Source organism: Dendronephthya gigantea, unplaced genomic scaffold, assembly GCF_004324835.1.
Source record: "Dendronephthya gigantea isolate DGI-Jeju-01 unplaced genomic scaffold, DenGig_1.0 000534F, whole genome shotgun sequence".
Classification (NCBI taxonomy): domain Eukaryota; kingdom Metazoa; phylum Cnidaria; class Anthozoa; order Malacalcyonacea; family Nephtheidae; genus Dendronephthya; species Dendronephthya gigantea.
Genome location: NW_021163544.1, coordinates 1 through 17985, shown reverse-complemented (window position 1 = coordinate 17985; position 17985 = coordinate 1). Strand labels below are relative to the sequence as shown.

Genomic DNA, 17985 nt, shown 5'->3' with positions numbered 1-17985 from the left:
TGCCGAAACCCCAAGCCCCACAGTACATAAAAAAAATATAGGAACCATACACCCTGATCTTAGGGATATTGATTTTAGTTTATACGCAGACGAAACTGATAGTGTTTTATGCAAGGAAAATCTTCAAGCTAGCCAATCGATACTAGAGTGTGATACATTGACGAAAGGTAATGCCGAAAATTCGAAAGTGACCGAGTCACAATATGTAAATGTACCTCAACATGTTGATATTGATGTTAACAATCATTTTTTTCTGAGCATCGTACCATAGATGTACCAGTTTGCGATGACCAAGTAGACTTATCCCCATATGAAGACAAAGGAAATGAAATACAAGATCGCGACATTAATTTTAATCCGGATCTGGAAGGACTAGTATTTTCCGTTTCTAACAGAAGTGACAATTATACTGACAAGCCTGTTCCTGAATTCCCTGTTGCATGCTCTATCGCCGTTCCTTTTGAGATACGTAATAATTGCATTGAAATAATTGCCCTCAGCGTTCCAACCCTTCATCGACCTTAGCCACACCGATCTTACAGGGGAACAACGAACTAAATTAAATCAACTATTGCATGAAAATCGTGACGTGTTTGCAGTTACCGACGATGAGTTAGGTCACACCTCCCTTGTCCTACACCACATCGACACAGGTAATGCTCAACCTATCCGGCAACAACCATACCGTGTTTCACCAACAGTGCGTAATTGTATTGATGAACATGTAGGAAAATGCTCGATCAAGGCATAATACAACCTTCGGTTAGCCCTTGGGCTGCACCCGTGGTGCTCGTTAAGAAAAAAGACGGCAGTGAACGATTTTGTGTGGACTATCGCAAATTAAATAGCGTTACGCGAGGATTCGCATCCAATTCCTCACGTCCAGGATACCCTAGACTGCCTGCACGGTACTTGTTACTTCTCTTGCATGGATCTTCGTTCGGGATATTGGCAAGTTGAAGTTGATGACGAGTCTAAACCGAAAACAGCTTTCGCTACTCATAGTGGTTTGTTCGAATTCCGGAAAATGCCGTTTGGTTTAGCAAATGCCCCCTCTACATTTCAACGTTTAATGCATGCGATTCTCCGTGGTCTTCATTATCAAATTTGCCTTGTGTATTTAGATGACATAATAATTTTTTCGCGAACATTTGAGGACCATCTGACCAATTTAAGCGATGTGTTTAGCAGACTTCGAAGGGCGAACATTAGACTTAAACCCAGCAAGTGTTCTTTTGCGTGTTCTAGTGTGGAGTACCTTGGACACGTCGTGTCACGCGACGGAATTACACCTGATCCAAATAAGATTCGCGCTGTTAAAGAGTTTCCCGTCCCACGTAGCACACGCGACGTGCGCAGCTTTTTGGGGTTAGCGAATTATTACAGGCGATTCATAAAGAATTTTGCAACAATAGCCTCACCGTTGAATCAACTTACCCATAAGAATGTTCGTTTTGATTGGACTGCCGCTTGTGATCACGCATTTCATGAATTAAAATCATCGCTTATTTCGGCACCTATTTTAGCCTATCCGGATTTTTCGTTACCTTTCGAATTACATACCGACGCATCTTCCACGGGCGTTGGTTACGCTCTTTGCCAAACCCAAGCTGGTTTGAACCGTGCCATAGCATACGGTGGTCGTGACCTGAATGCTGCCGAGCGCAACTATAGTACCACCGAGCGAGAAGCGTTAGCCATCGTTGAAGCCATCAAGAAATTCCGCAATTACCTTTACGATCGCAAGTTTACCATCTACACCGATCATCATGCCCTCCGTTGGCTAATGTCTATTAAAGATCCCAATGGTCGACTTGCGCGTTGGGCTTTGCTCAACAACAATACGACTTCACCATAGTCTATAAAGCCGGCAAGCTCAACTCGGATGCTGATGCACTATCAAGGCGATCCTACGCTACGATTGCAACACTCAGTGCATACGACTTCGCCGGGGTGCCCATCGATCAGATTCGAAAACTCCAACACGATGACGCTGAACTCGCCGATCTTATTGCCTATCTCGAGACCAGCGAATTACCAACGAATCAAAACCGCGCGCGTTCCTTTCTATTACAAGGCGACAAATTTTACCTGGATGAAAACGGCTTACTCTTTCGTCTCTGGACGCCCGGAAAACGTAGAAGGCATGACATTTGTTCACAGTTAGTCATTCCGGAGGCACTAAAACACGAAATTTTGATCTGGGCCCATGACGATATTACCGCTGGTCACCTTGGAACTCAAAAGACATATGGGAAGATCTGTACACGATACTATTGGCGTAACATGTATCGGGATATCGAGCGATGGTGTAAGAGTTGTGTAGATTGTGCTATGAAGAAGTCACCTCGCAACCGGCACAAAGCCCCTCTCCTACCAATCCCCGTCGAAAACGCATTTGATCGCGTTGCCGTAGATTGTTTAGGACCTTTCCCTGTCTCTAATGCTGGAAATCGATATGTTGTCGTATTCACAGAGTATTTGACTCGGTGGCCTGAAGCTTTCGCAGTACCGAACATAGATGCTCATACCATCGCATCACTTCTGATCAACAACATTCTCGCGCGTCATGGTGCACCACGTACCCTCCTGTCAGACCGCGGCACTAATTTCCTTTCTGCTTTGGTCCGTGCGGTATGCGACCTCCTCAATACAAAGAAGGTAAACACGACAGCTTATCATCCCCAAACGGATGGCATTGTGGAACGTTTCAACCATACCCTTTGTCAATCAATTTCCATGTATGTAAGCCAGGACCAAAAAGATTGGGATTCACACATACCAGCAGTTCTGTTTGGTTACCGCGTTAGCCCTCACGATACAACCGGCGAGAGTCCGTTTTATCTACTGTATGGCCGCGAACCTAGACTCCCTGTCGATGTCAGTCTTCTCCCACCATGCAACAAGTCAAACTCCGTCAACGAACATCGGGCGCGTATTGTACAAACTTTGGAAGAAGCTCACGCCATAGCCCGCGAAAATATTCAACGCGCCCAGCAAAACATGAAAGAAGTCTATGATCGTTCGGCGCGTGAACCAAAGTTCATTATTGGTGATCGAGTCTGGGTATATACCCCGAAAACGAAAAAGGGCCTCTCACGAAAACTCATGCATCACTGGCATGGGCCATTTCGGATCGTAGAAAAGTGTTCGCCTGTCCATTTCAAACTAAGAACGTGCGACAATCGTCTTGTCTCGGTAACTGTACACGCAAACCGCATGAAACCCTTCCATGATCCCGATGTCCGCCCACTGAACGCTCCTAGCAACGATGTGTCCGCCGAGCTTCCTATACCTGCGGATGAACTGCCTGAGGATAGTTTTGCCCAACCTAGTGCCATAGTACAACCTCAGCCGCGACTGACAATGTATACAAGATCGAGAAAATTGTAAGACAACGCACGCGTAAGGGTAAGAAACAATACCTGGTAAAATGGGAAGGGTATAGCCCAAAACATAACTCTTGGGTAGACGAACATGACATTGTACATACCGATACGAACGAAACAGACTCGCTGAATGATGGATAACTCAATATGCTCTAGTATGTTGGTTGACTGCATGTTCACGCGATTTCCGGCGAAAACTTCATTTCTCATGTTGCTGTTTGCCGTTTTCCCCAGCGAATGATTAAGTTCAATAGATCAACTCCTTCCCTCTGGGCACGTTATAATTGGGTTTTGAAGCACGATGGGGTCAGTCTTGTTTGTACTTTGTACCTAATGTCCTACATGCACACACAATACATAAATAGGCTTTGTGATGTACATGCATGTTATTTATGTTGATTGTTTCTGTATGTTTTGTTGTTGTCCGTTCCATGACACGACTAAGTTCTTCTTTGGTTCATGTCAAAATTCGAGTGCCATTGCGAATATTTGAGTAGTTGCCTGTCCTTGCCACAAAAGACATTTGGTGAGCGAAAAAGCCTCGCAAGAGACGATGACGTCATCCCAAAAGACATGCAGCTGCCTGAGAGATCAACCAATGAACAGAACAGTGACTGATGTGACACACGAGTACAACTACCTGGACTTAAAAAGAAATCTACGTCACACCCGTGGGAACAAACTGACTCTAATAATTAATGTTAAGAGAAAAACAATCGTTATATTCATTTAGTTTATCACGAAAACCAGGAGGTTTTTCACCTAAAGGAGGGAGATATGTAATATAGGAAACATGATACACGTAATATGCACAATGAACAATGCACAATGGGTTATTGAAAAGGGATATCATGTAGCGATATAGCACAGTATGATTAAGCACAAAACAGTTAGTTGATACAGGAACACGAGAAGAGCACATCTCAAGCACCGAAGCACGAATAAAGAGTTATAAAAATATGTGTGTGTTCTGTGAGTATTTGTAAAGAGCTGTCCCCCCAAACGACCCGACGATCCCGGACGTTAGAAGAGCCTAAACGAAGCCACACAAAAAGGGTCGTTTTACAATATTTTTAGCTGCTTTTTTTATTAACTAAAAGTGGCCCTGCATCATGGAAGCTGGTGCCCCCAATCTCTTGATGCTTCTTACGCTTGAACATGCTTATTTGTCGCAAACTACTGAGCTAGATTTAAGTACAATTTTTGTAGGAATTGCTCACGATCAGAAGGTGAACTCACACCGGACAGTGTTCTGGGAATTGAACCCAGAAGCCACACACGCGTTTTTATCACTATTAACGAACACGTTTTGGTTTGACCCCAGACATGGACACTGTTTTTCAAAGCCAAACGAAAAGGAGGGAAACCGGAGTGCCCGGAGAAAAACCCTCCAAAGGTAACCTGAATTTCAGGTTACCTGACCGGCGGTCCGAATTTGGTATTTTTACTAGAAATCGTCCGCAACGACAGCTCAGTTTTTGCTTATAAATAGTTGACCGTTTCACGTTCATGCGAGTCCCAGGAATTGCTATTCAATTCTTGAGCTTCGTCAATTCGATCCTGCTGGTGGTCTAACCTGCGTAGCGCGCATTTCATATCGTCTGTTGCAAAACACCAGGCTTTCAGAAATTAAATTGCGCTTTGTCCGACAATGGCAACAAAAATTATTTTAATTATCGGCAACGAAATTTGGCATTGTTCAAATTCACGACTTGCATGCTTTTTTATCTCAAACTGATGTAGACAATAACACTCTTCTTTTTAGACATGCATCTCTGCCATCTCATGCACCATTTTTATATTTTCTGGATTAAGGTTGATCGAACACGGAGGAAATAAACGTAATTGGGCTCAACATGCAACTTACTCAATATCTAATATACTACAAGAATCAATGATGTTTCTCACCTTTTGCTTGGCATCGTGATAATTACTTTTGGTAAACAAAATATCTTCTTTGTCTGTCATTCACGTTCTTCTTCGACAGCGTCTCGGCGGTGGAGCGTGCAAGGAATAAAACAACATAGTAAGTGTGTCAAAATACAAAGAGGTTTTCATTTAAGGGTTCATTTTTTAGACGACAGGGCTAGAGCAGTTAACCCCCAGATATCCCCACCATACAAGTCCTGTTATCGTGCAATGTAATACATCATGTAATACAGGGGTTATATTTTTCTTTTACAAGCTTCATCATTGGTCAAAATCGTTAGATTACGTTTATTTCCTCCATGCACGAGATAAACCGGATTTTTAAAAATTGCTGTCCGAAAAATTAATACCGACAAGGAAAACAGAAGAGTGTTAGTGTCTAAACACCAAATTGTCATCTTTTTTTTCTTCATTTCAAACTTCAATAATTCCAAAAATATAATTTTTTATGCCATTGACGGACGAAACGATCGAAATTAAATCTGAACAGAGAAACTTATATAATCATATAAGTACTCGCAATTACCTTCGTATTAATCTAAAATTAGGCCAATACGAATTCGATAGGAAGTTTTCTCGTTGCGCGCGCGTCAGCCATGCTAAGGATGTACAGAAGAACGCATTTAAATACTCATATAAATACCCGCGATTACTTTCGCATTATTCCAAAAATCAGGCCAATGCGAACTCGATAATATTTTACAGAAGAACGTATTTAAAGATATAAATACTCGCGATTACATTCGAATTATTTGCAAAAATTCCGCCAATACGAATTCAGTAATATTTCTCGTTGCGCGCGCGTCAACTATGCTAAAGGCTGAGCAGAGAAACTTATATAATCATATAAGTACTCGCGATTACTTTCGTATTAATCTAAGATTTATAGGCCAATACGAATTAGATAATATTTTCTCGTTGCGCGCGTTTCAGCCATGCTAATACATGTTTCACTTTCATTTCAACGCTTTAAAGCCATCATGCATCTTCCGCTGCTGTTAAGTCGTTCACACGCAAGTGACAAAACTAGGAATATTTTATTGAGAAACCTCGAAAACGCCCTCATAAGGGCTGTGAGAAATTTCCTTTTATCATGCATTGTCGAAAAGGGTGAAAAGTCACTTGATGTGTGAAGAATCTACTAGGTTAGACCACGCAGCAGGAATAAACCATGCACTATATTAATCATGCATTATTCTACCTATGGTATGTAATAATACCTCAACCAGCTTCTACTTGTATATAACTGTCTCATCGTCCAACATCTGATCCTGATAACTGTCTCATCGTCCAACATCTGATCCTGCGACGATCCTTCAACATCTGATCCTGCGACGATCCTTCATCACAAAGATGTGATATTAATTTCTAAGTCACAAATATTACTTAGGTATTAATGTACCATACCATCTGATCCTGCGACAATCCTTCAACATCTGATCCTGCGACGATCCTTCATCATCTGATCCTGCGACGATCATTCATCATCTGACAACAAAAGTATGATATGAATAATTTCCAAGAGAGAAATGTCACTTATGTATAAAGCACTCAGGATAAATTATACCGAACCTCCAACACTCCAACGTCAGTCACTCGTGGCCTTCGCATTGCGCACGCGAATACAAAATGTCATGCACGTTTTAATACAAAATGTCATGCACGTTTTAATACAAAATGTCATGCACGTTTTAATACAAAATGTCATGCACGTTTTAATACAAAATGTCATGCACGTTTGAATACAAAATGTCATGCACGTTTTAATACAAAATGTCATGCACGTTTTAATACAAAATGTCATGCACGTTTTAATACAAAATGTCATGCACGTTTTAATACAAAATGTCATGCACGTTTTAATACAAAATGTCATGCACGTTTTAATACAAAATGTCATGCACGTTTGAATACAAAATGTCATGCACGTTTAAATACAAAATGTCATGCACGTTTTAATACAAAATGTCATGCACGTTTTAATACAAAATGTCACGCACGTTTTGGTACAAAATGTCATGCACGTTTTAATACAAAATGTCATGCACGTTTTAATACAAAATGTCATGCACGTTTTGGTACAAAATGTCATGCACGTTTTAATACAAAATGTCATGCACGTTTTAATACAAAATGTGATGCACGTTTTAATACAAAATGTGATGCACGTTTTGGTACAAAATGTCATGCACGTTTTAATACAAAATGTCATGCACGTTTTAATACAAAATGTCATGTACGTTTTTGTACAAGAAAGCAAGAACACTGGACTATCATTTCCTTCCAAAAATACATAGTTCATGTTTTTATGTTTTAGGCGCTCTCTGAGCGATATTTTTGTCTGGACTATATAGCCGTCAAGATGGAGAAAACACAAGTGATTGGGGCCCCAGAATCACTTGTATTCACTCCGCATGCGCTTGATACGACCAGACTTCATGCAAAAATCATGCACAGGCGGAAAACTTGAAAATGAAGGAGGTAAACAGAAGAGTGTTCAGTTTTATCTCAGTCAAAAAAGCCAAATTCCATGCAATTTTTACTCATGCATATTGTCGAAATCGAGTTTTGTATTTGCGTGCATAAATGTCCCAAGGCAGGTCCGACATCTCTTTACGATTCTTTCGTTCTACAAAAACAGAACTTCGGTAAAACAAAAGGACAGGGAAGTCTAGCATAGTACAATCATATACCAATACAAATAATTGTATAGGCATTGAGTTTCAATCCGTCTTTCCCTTTCAAAACGAGCATTCCCTTTGGGCAACCCTGTCCGAAAAACGAATAGGCCAGCCGGGAAAGTTAGTTACAGTCATAAAGTTCGAATTCATTTCTATATATCAAAAACTATTCTAGTTTCGTTCACCGTGACTGTCCGTGTACAAAGTACAAACGTGTTTTCTCAAGTCACAAATGCAAAATATACATATATGAATAGAACAATACCTATTATTCCGCAGCGAGCAAGCGCTTGTGTTTCGTCTTTCCCATCTTTCGGCGCCGTAGTTCCTTCTGAAATGCAAGGAAAAACAAAATCAAGTTAACAGCTCACTTGAATTTCACATTTGATATATTCAATACGAGATATAGCAGTAAAAATCAGTGAGAAGTATTCGTCCGGTCGCTAATTGTCTTCTGGCTATTGAAATCAACATAGCGATGATTTGCGAAGCCATGGAAAGATCAAGCCAACAGATTATTTTAACCAACCATGAGCATGTACCTGAGCGATATTCCTCCAACTTTTCCGCCCTAAATTTCTTCGAGTGATCCTTTTTTCGTCGAGATTATCACAAGTCTGAGTTCCTCCTCGAAGTTTCTGTCCTTTTATTATCCGAAAAACATTCCAACGGACAATGCACTTTATACATTGATGACACTTAACAGTAAGGCTTGTTTTCAAACGTCATGCTTCTCATGTGCCGAGCGAATTAACAACAATAGATAATGAGGTATTCTCATTAATTATCTATTGTTTTAAATGCGTTCGGCGCATGAGAAGCACTAAAAGAAGGCTTAAAAGCTTTAGACCCGATCCGACCCAGTTTGGCAGATTTGCATAGTTTTGCACTCTCATGAAAGGCAATATATTTTGCATATTTCTATTCCAACCTCCAATTATGTTTTCCACGTTGTTCAAGGCTAGGATAGGACATATCTCCCAGAATTAATAAATAAGATATTTTGTAAACTATGGTTGTTGTTAAATACAAGCTAAAAACGTATTAAAAGTGTTTCACCATAACGCAATAAACTTCAGATTCTGCATGCACCAAAAAGATTTCCCATCCAACCCATGATCTGTATACTTACCTTACATGAAGTATCCGTTACTGAAATTCAAGATGGCTGAAACTCGGGGCCAGTTCGGGGCTGACTACACGCCTAAAAACGATCAGGTTGATGCAACATTGATATGAACAGCATCGAACAATGTTGTGCTGCCCACATTGTTCAGAGTTGTTATCAACTTGGAACAATATTGTTGGAACTGAATCGGGTGTAACAATATTGTTCCAAGTTGATAACAACTCTGAACAAATGGGCAGCACAACATTGTTCGATGTTGATGCAACAACCTGATGAGTTTTTAGCCGTGTACGCCTCACGGGCGTTCTTTGTGGATGACATCAATACATTTAGTATGCGGTTGTTCACACAAACTCGTTATTTCTTCGTAAATAATCGTAGCATGTTCGTATTGATATTGCAAAACAGATCGGCGGCACAGAACTTTAAATACTTTGTATGCGTGTTATTTTAAGTATTTACAGTGTCTATTCACATCCTCAACTATTTTGCTGATACACATTTGGATTAATATGCATCTTTGGATCTTTGTATTCATTTCACTGGGTGAGATTATTTTTTACAAACTTAAGATTTTACAAACTATTACAAAATGTTGAGGTGCAATATTTTCAACTACTATAAAAATTATGTCAGAAAATTCCTCTATATACCCACTTCTATATATAACTCTGACTATCCCCTACGTTACCAACCAAATAATATTTTGCATCCAGTAGCACCGGCAAAATGTTATTCACAACATGATATATACTGTCAGGTGCATGATGTGACAGATGCCCCATAAGTGACACATCCCTGTATAGCCCAAACTATCTTATGCATGGTTTGCATGTTTATTGTTGTGACTGATTGGAATAGACCAGGGTTAAGAAAAAGTACTTGTGGTTCCGACTTCCCAACCAATCCTATTTTTTTTCTGCCAATCAACCCACATTTTTTGACATCATTGATGGTGCAACCCTATGGCCTATTTTATTTGGGTGGTTGCAGGTTGCTCATACAGTGTATTGCAGGTTGTTCATAGAGTTCACAATATGAAACCGGAACCACAGGGTTTTTTGGGCCCCAGCATTATCTAATTACAGTAAAACATTTCTTGTAATGCTTGACCATAATCCAACATGACACAGCTGGCATGAAAAAATTGGCCACAAGCATCACAACCAATCCAGTCATCCCCATCATCTTCTTTACAAACTTTGCAAAGTGAATTGTTTCTTCTGTTTAAAAAAAATATTATATTTCCACAAGCAATATGCCCAAATGTATCATCAAACAATTTCCTCCTCAACTGGTGGAAGAGTATGCAACAGTTAATGGGGTTTTTATAATAACAAAACTACAGTATCTGCCACATAGTCACCGAAGAGGGATAAACCATGTTAATTCCTACATCAACCTCGTTAATACCTATTCTGTGACGTAGTGTTTGTTAACCATTACACTGGCGATTAATGCATGAAGATGTGGTTTCTTTGTATTATTAATTAAATCCCAGACAATTTTACTCAGAAACATGCACAAATATCTACAGTAGTCCATAAGTTAATTTAATAATATCATATGCAAGTGTACATGCATGTAATGTAATGACAGAATCTTACTCAGCAAAGTCATCATAACAGCTTCCAAAAAGTGAATATGCAAGTTTCTCTCTTTCACTATTGATGTTAAAAGATTGGTCAAGCGGTTCTTCCCTGGTTATACAGCGTGCAAACTGAAAATAAAAAAATATTTTGACAGGCAAGTGAACTTTATATACAGTTAAATTTAAGCATTTGTGTTAACAACATTATCTGGTAATATGTCCTAAAATTACCTACATGATGATGGATACTAACCAAACAAACCAGAACACCACAGTTATGGTTATCCTGCTGCACAAAGTGTCTAGGCTCTATACACTCCCAATCCTTGCTCTTCCAACCAGTTTTGATATCCACCACAGTGCTTAAAAAATTAGGAAATAAATATGTCCAGGTTTGTCCTTTGCATTGCACGATGAAAGAAAAAAACTACAAGTCTTTGCTGCTCCAAACAGTATTATATATGAGTGTAGTCTAATCATCTTTGGGATGTGGACCAGTGCACAACACAAATTTTTCATACCTTATGTTGTCAATGAGTTGCTTTAACGCTGAATTGTTTGTAAATGTTATTGATTGCTGCTGCTGATGATGATGTAAAGGATCAAGATATAATCGAAGTGACTTTTTGCAATCGATCACCTGTAAATCATAACAACATTATCCATACAATATTAACTAGCTGCATAAAGATGATCAAAATATAGTAAATGAATGTTTCATAATACCAACAGTGTCCAGTGGTTTGAAGTGATGTTCATGGGGATAAACATTTTCTCTATGCCACTAAAACTTTCTCCAAACCATAGTCTGCGGGTGCTCGACTGCCTTTGAATAAGTTCACAAAGGGTGGTATCTGCATAGAACGTTTCTGGATTGCATGGATATGCGTAATTTCCACAAAAATGCTTCTATCACCTATATACAATGCGATTTAATTACCATTGGTACTGTACAAGTGTACATAGATTACCTATGGATATCATATAACTTAATCTTGTCGAACATGCATGCAATTTTTTATAAATCACTCTGTGAACTTGCTATTTGGAAATTTAATATAACTTTAAAAAAGTAACTACCTTATCTTAAGCCAACCAGGAGCAATTTTTGTGTACAACTGACTTTATTTCCTTCAACATGATGCTATAGCCAGGGGGAGTAATGTGCACATGTCTGATATGTTTAGTTTCACGGGTCCAAATTCCAGTACTGTGTTCTGAGACCCATTCTTGCATGCGTAAATAATTCTTTCGTATGGCGAGAGGTATTTTGTTGTGGATGAGCTGTCATTTAATGACTTGACCATGTCTTCAATTTCCATTGGCAAATCACAGCTGAAAAGAAACTGTATTTAATATGCTCATTCCATAAACTCTGTATTGGCTAAATCTCTTTATGTGCTTTTCTCATTCTATATCTGAGATAACGCAGGGCTAAACGTTAAAGATTAAATTAATTGTTAAAGAATCTTATTCTCAATTTTGGGTTCAGGTATTCTGTAATCTGAGCAATAACTGAGTATAACGATATAGATACAAGCATTACAGAGACTTAAAAATGATAGTATATGCACCTGTTTTCGAGTAATGGTTTTGTGTCAGGATCGGATAACTCTTCATTGGGTGGGTCCAGAGTAAGATCAATGAATGGGTGCTCTTGTACAAGTAATTCCTGTAAAAGAAGATCAATCAAATTTGTTGTAACAGCGATATAAATGGTTGTTTTCTGTATTGTAGGTGGGGAAGAGTCATTTAATTTTTTAAAAAAAATTTTCACCTTATCTTCATTTGTGTTGATATTTGTTGGTGAAACGATCTTCTTCCGTTTTTTCCTAAGAGACAACTTCTTATGAAATACTTTATGGTAATCTGTTGATGTAATTTTCAATTTCTTCTTTTCAGGGCTACTTCTAAGAAAAAGTCCATCTACCTTTGGACAAGTTGAGCGAAGTGCCACTTGTAGATTGTCAGCAATGTTTATCGCGTCTCGAAGCATCTTCGCATCTTCTACCAAAAACGAGATATTCTTCAGTCCAAAGAGCTTATCTTGAAACTGTCTCTTGAGTGTCGCAAGAGTGCCGGGTTCTACTGGTGAGGTGAAATTGTTTGCAGACAAAGACTGATTGCTTCCAAGTGCTTGCAAGTCCGGTGGTGATCCCTCTGGAGTTACGTCCGGAGTTTCAGGTGGATCTACTGTTTTCTTTATGGAAGTTGGTGGATTGATTAGCAAACCGTCAGTATCTAGTGTAATAAAGACGCTTTCTCGATAGGCCAAAGGCAAGCTCAAAATTGCCACTTGGAAAAGAAATTAAAGATCGCAAAGAAATGCTTGCATGGAAAAGTGGATTGCCTCCAAGATTCGCATGTGCAGCTCGGAAATGAGAATTTAACCAGGTAGCTCAGTTTCTTGTTTGAACTTTTGACCAGAAACTTCCCTTGTTGATCGTTTAAACAAGTAATGTCCTTTTCCTGGATCTCCTGGGCAGCGAATTTATTTTTAAGACAACGTTTAACGAAGTTTGGTGGACCGTGGACGGTTTTGCAGGTAGTCAGGCGTTGTACTTTCGGTATGAACCGCTCAAACGTAAGTTAGCACTTAGGTAGGTTTGATATGAATCTGGCAGGAAAGAACATACAATCATGACGACGATGCCGTAGAGTGATTTGTCAATGGATCTGGGTAGGTAGTCGTACTTGAATAGCCTGTTCATAGACTCGACTCCGTTATTGGTATTGACGATGTTTAATGCTTGTGATTTTCGAAAGGCGTGACACCAGCGAAAATGACAAGCGATCCACGTTTTTTCCACATAACTTCTCACATTTCCCTTTGTTTTATAGAGCATTGATTGACGAAGCTTGGATAACTCGTCGTTATACTGCGCCTCTGTTGCAACTCTGCCAATTGTTGTCATTGATTTCTGGAGAAACTCTTGCTCACTCTGATCAAGCCCGTTTTTCCACAATCTGACCCAACGCTGGATTGCCTGCTGACGGCTGATATATGCAATAACACCAGGAAAGCACGTTTCGATCGCCCCAATTTCAGCGGCTGAAAAATCCACCATAAAGTATTTTGGACTCCAGTCCCGGTTCCATCCTCGCAAGATCCCCAAGGCTTCGGATATGGAAATTTCGTCCTCGTGTTGACACATAAACTCAGCAACTACTTTGTAGCCAACGTTGGTGTTTACGCACAAGAAGAACAACGGCATGGCATATTTCGTGGTTTTGTACGTCGCGTCAAGTAGGACAAGATCGCTTCCATATTTCAGAAGAAGTTTTCGTTGCCACTCTTCTTGATGAACAAAAAGAAAATTATCGCTGTCGTTAGTGGGCACGCTGGCACCAAAATAGTTCGGTTCGCCCTCTTGGGTTCGCAGGAAGAATCTTGTACTTGGCGAAGACTTTTTTAAATCAGTTATCTTTCGAAGAAGAGACTCTTGGTCATCGTTGCAGTATTTTCCAGCGGCAATAGCTTTTGAAATATGATTTCGTAAGTCCTTGGAACTCGGATAGTATCTGCGATTTGTTTTCCTTGGCCATGTGTGTTTCGGAGCACCAGAAAATAGCTCTTTTTCATTAAAATCAAATTTGATCAATTACATCGCGAATTGCATCATATCTGTTGTTACTGTTATAGCAAGACGTATTTTGAGAGTAAATTGTCAAACACCAAGCCCAAGGCGTTTCTCAGAAATCTGAAGTCTTCATGGTCCATGTCTTTGTCTGGTTGTCATTTTAGGACTTCGTAACTCGTAAGAGGCATACATGAAGTACCTCATCGTCTTAAATTCAACATGGCGTTTTTTAAGTTCTCTTCGCTGGTAAATGTAAAGGATTTCAAAAAGGAAATGACCTCAACACTTGATGTTGAGGATATTAGTCTTGAAGAAAATATTAGAGATCGATCAAAACCTTTGGAGAATATAACCCAGGACACCTTACAAGAAGTTGAAGATGTTTGTAGGTAAATTGAAGTATTTATAACTTTTCGTTTTTTTTTACTTTGCCTTTATACTTGACCAAAAACTGCAGAGACAGGTTGTACGAAAGCTGTATAGCGTCATAGCGCTATCTATCGAATGAAGTTTCCAACCTTTAGATATTTTAAGAAAAACGTGGAACAAAAATTGTATGCGTAATTAAATAATCCATTTTTATAAGCATAATATGTGAGATAATACAATGAATCAATGATTACAATCAACAACCCGGAAAGATTTTGAGGTTTTATAAGATAAATGTAACAGAATAAGTACGTATATATTATGAATTAAGTACGTATATAAAAAGCATAGGTATAGTTGTGCTACAGTGCCTATAGCTTTCAAGCTTTTGTACAGAAATGATTTTATATAATAACTATAGTGAAACACGCAATGTGATTGGTCAATAGCCGTGCAGGATCAGACAATCCTGCACGCGTTTTAGACAATCCTGCACGCGAAATTTAATTTTAATAAAGTTAACCGTTGTTTCACTACAGTTATTTTATAAAACAATTACCAAATGATTTTCCGTGCAGGATTGCGTGATCCATGCACTTGGGATGTTGCTCGACTTTCGGAAAGCGTGAAAATGCACTCGCCTACGGCTCGTGTATTTTCACGCTTTCCGAAAGTCTCGCAACATCCCGCGTGCATGGATCACGCAATCCTGCACGGAAAATCATTTGGTATTCCTTTAATCCTGTGGACATACTGCATGTACTCTCCAGCCTTTGTACAATTATCTCTAATATATAATATTGGTACAAATCTGATAAAATACCAGAATGTCATAATAAGTTTTGTAGTGAAAAAATGTACTTAACCTTTCCTTAAATACAGGACCCTTGCTACCACCTTCCTATATTGTGCAAGCTAATTGACAAGTCGATTAATGATAATTACAAGAACACCATGCAGTATAATCATGCCAAGATTGCTCTAAACTTTTTGGGTTGTTCAAAATTTCCAGTGGGCTTATACACACTAACTCACCCATACTGAAAAGCATGCCTTGCAATGACCAGCCAGGTTCTGTTTCACTAGTACTGCACAATAGACCATGAGCTTACTAAATTAAATCCATAGATTTAATTCTTAATATTTCAATTGTCTTTTAAGGTAATTATACATTATAAATAGATTCAACTGATTCAAATCCAATTCTTTGTGTCACTTAATATTTAATTCAATTCATGGTTGTTAATGTGAGCACTTACATCATAATAAGATCATTCTAATTGTTAGATAAAGTGTTCTATCAGCCTTACACATTATAGAGTGTAACAAGAGGTTGAAGCCCTGCTAAAATTCAGGCAAAATTCACAGGATGAAAACAATGGAAAAAGAATATAAGAATATAATATGTTTAATAAGGAAATACAGTAAGTCTTATGGTAAATTTTAATGGTAAAGTATCTGCCCTAAGGAATCATATAATTGCTCAAATCCTTGCTTCTCCCATGTCCTGTATAATAGTTGTTTATATAAGAATGTTGAGTCGAATTTAAGCAATTTCATTGGTTGAGAGCCATGATCTATAAGAGGACACATGCACAGAGTGACTAATCAGAAAGTTTTAATGAATTTGATCAGTGATCGCTTACAAGTTTATTTTGTTAGGCAATCACATTTTAGCGCTTATCTTAACACTTTAAAAATTTTCTAGGTATTGGGGAAAACAAAAACTGTTTACCTGTTAATTAGGGAACTTTTTCGGCTTGCCCCAGCAGCTACTATTTTGTGGCAACTATTTTGTTCTTATCACAAATGATATGCCATACTATGTATCTATAACTGAAGCAACAATGGTTCAACATTATTTATTCGTTAAATAATATATACATAGTCACAGTATGATCTAATACAGCATTTGTTTATAAAACCCTGACTAAATTTGCATAAGAAATTCGCAAAAGAAATTCTTCCGGAAGAACCAAATATATGAATAAACATACTCCTCCCCCCCCCAATTCTCATTCTTAATTTAGTCATCCCTGCTGAAGGCCTATCAAGACTTGATCAAGAGTATCTCTTTTAGCGTAATTGTGTTAATAATGTATTTGAGAACGTAATTTAAGCGTAATTGTGCATGTTTAATAATGTATTTGAAAACCTGATCTCATTTAGCACTTTTCCTGTATTTCACAGCGTGTTACCTGAATCCAGAAATTCTCGCTGAGCATCATTCAAACAAAAGAATTATATCATCCTTTCAGAACAGCTGGTAGGTATATAAACATTCTTAGATTTGGGTTTAAACTTACTAGTCTTAAAGCTAACGTCTATCAATCTTAAAACTTCTTCAGCGAATAGCGACTTTCAATAATTTCAATTTCATAAACAGTCTAGAAATTCGGGACGAGTAGGTATTCCATTCAAAACCTAGAACAACTTATTTAGCTTGCTCTGTTTGTTCTAGCAAAAGGCGAAAGCAGCTGTCACCGGTCATAAAATAGATAGACAAGAAGTTGTCCTTTCTGGAGCACTATATCATCCCATGAAGGTAATTAATCAATACTATTTCAAGAATTATAAAGTATTTCATATTTATATGTATGCATAATTTTTTCTCTGTCTTAATATTGTTTCGAAAAATTCAAGAATTTTTGGTACTTGGAAGAGAGGTAGGACATAGCTATTGCTAAAACGTAATTAGCATTGTTTTCATGCATATTGTACAGTACATGTGGAATGTTACACGATATTTTTGCAGTTTTGGCATGCAGTTTTGTTCCTCACTCAAGGTAACTAAAATCTTTTGATTTAAGGTCCGTTCACACTATCCATTATGTCGGATCCAATTCACTTCTTACGTATGGAATGTGGTTTGTTATCGATAAAACAGTACTGCATGCATTGGTTTTAGTTGATTTGCTGCCTTTATATATATATATATATATATATTATATATATATATATATATATATATATATAATATATATATATATAAAGATAAAATAAAATAAACTTGGTTTACTTCATAAGATTTTATTCACTACAAACTTGTTTCGTATGACAAGCAACGCTTGCCACACTCATCAGGTGAATTTAAATGTCGCGCGACATTTAAATTCACCTGATGAGTGTGGCAAGCGTTGCTTGTCATACGAAACAAGTTTGTAGTGAATAAAATCTTATGAAGTAAACCAAGTTTATTTTATTTTATCTTTATACTAGCTCTATACTTTGGTATATCGAGCACTCTACTCATATATGATTCTAAATACATATTTGATATATATATATATATATATATATATATATATATATATAT

The 17985-nt window shown here is 38.2% G+C and overlaps 1 long non-coding RNA gene across 2 annotated transcripts; it reads left to right on the top strand.

Moving 5' to 3' along the window:
* The first annotated feature begins 13280 nt into the window (after nt 1-13280).
* LOC114543723 lies at nt 13281-17582 on the top strand. Of its 2 annotated transcripts, XR_003690175.1 has the most exons (4): nt 13281-13399; nt 13561-14689; nt 16860-16935; nt 17131-17582. It is a non-coding gene; the product is annotated as an uncharacterized LOC114543723 (long non-coding RNA). The 2 variants fall into 2 exon arrangements; XR_003690174.1 differs by lacking the exons at nt 13281-13399; nt 13561-14689 and adding an exon at nt 15604-16093.
* Nucleotides 17583-17985: the final 403 nt, after the last annotated feature.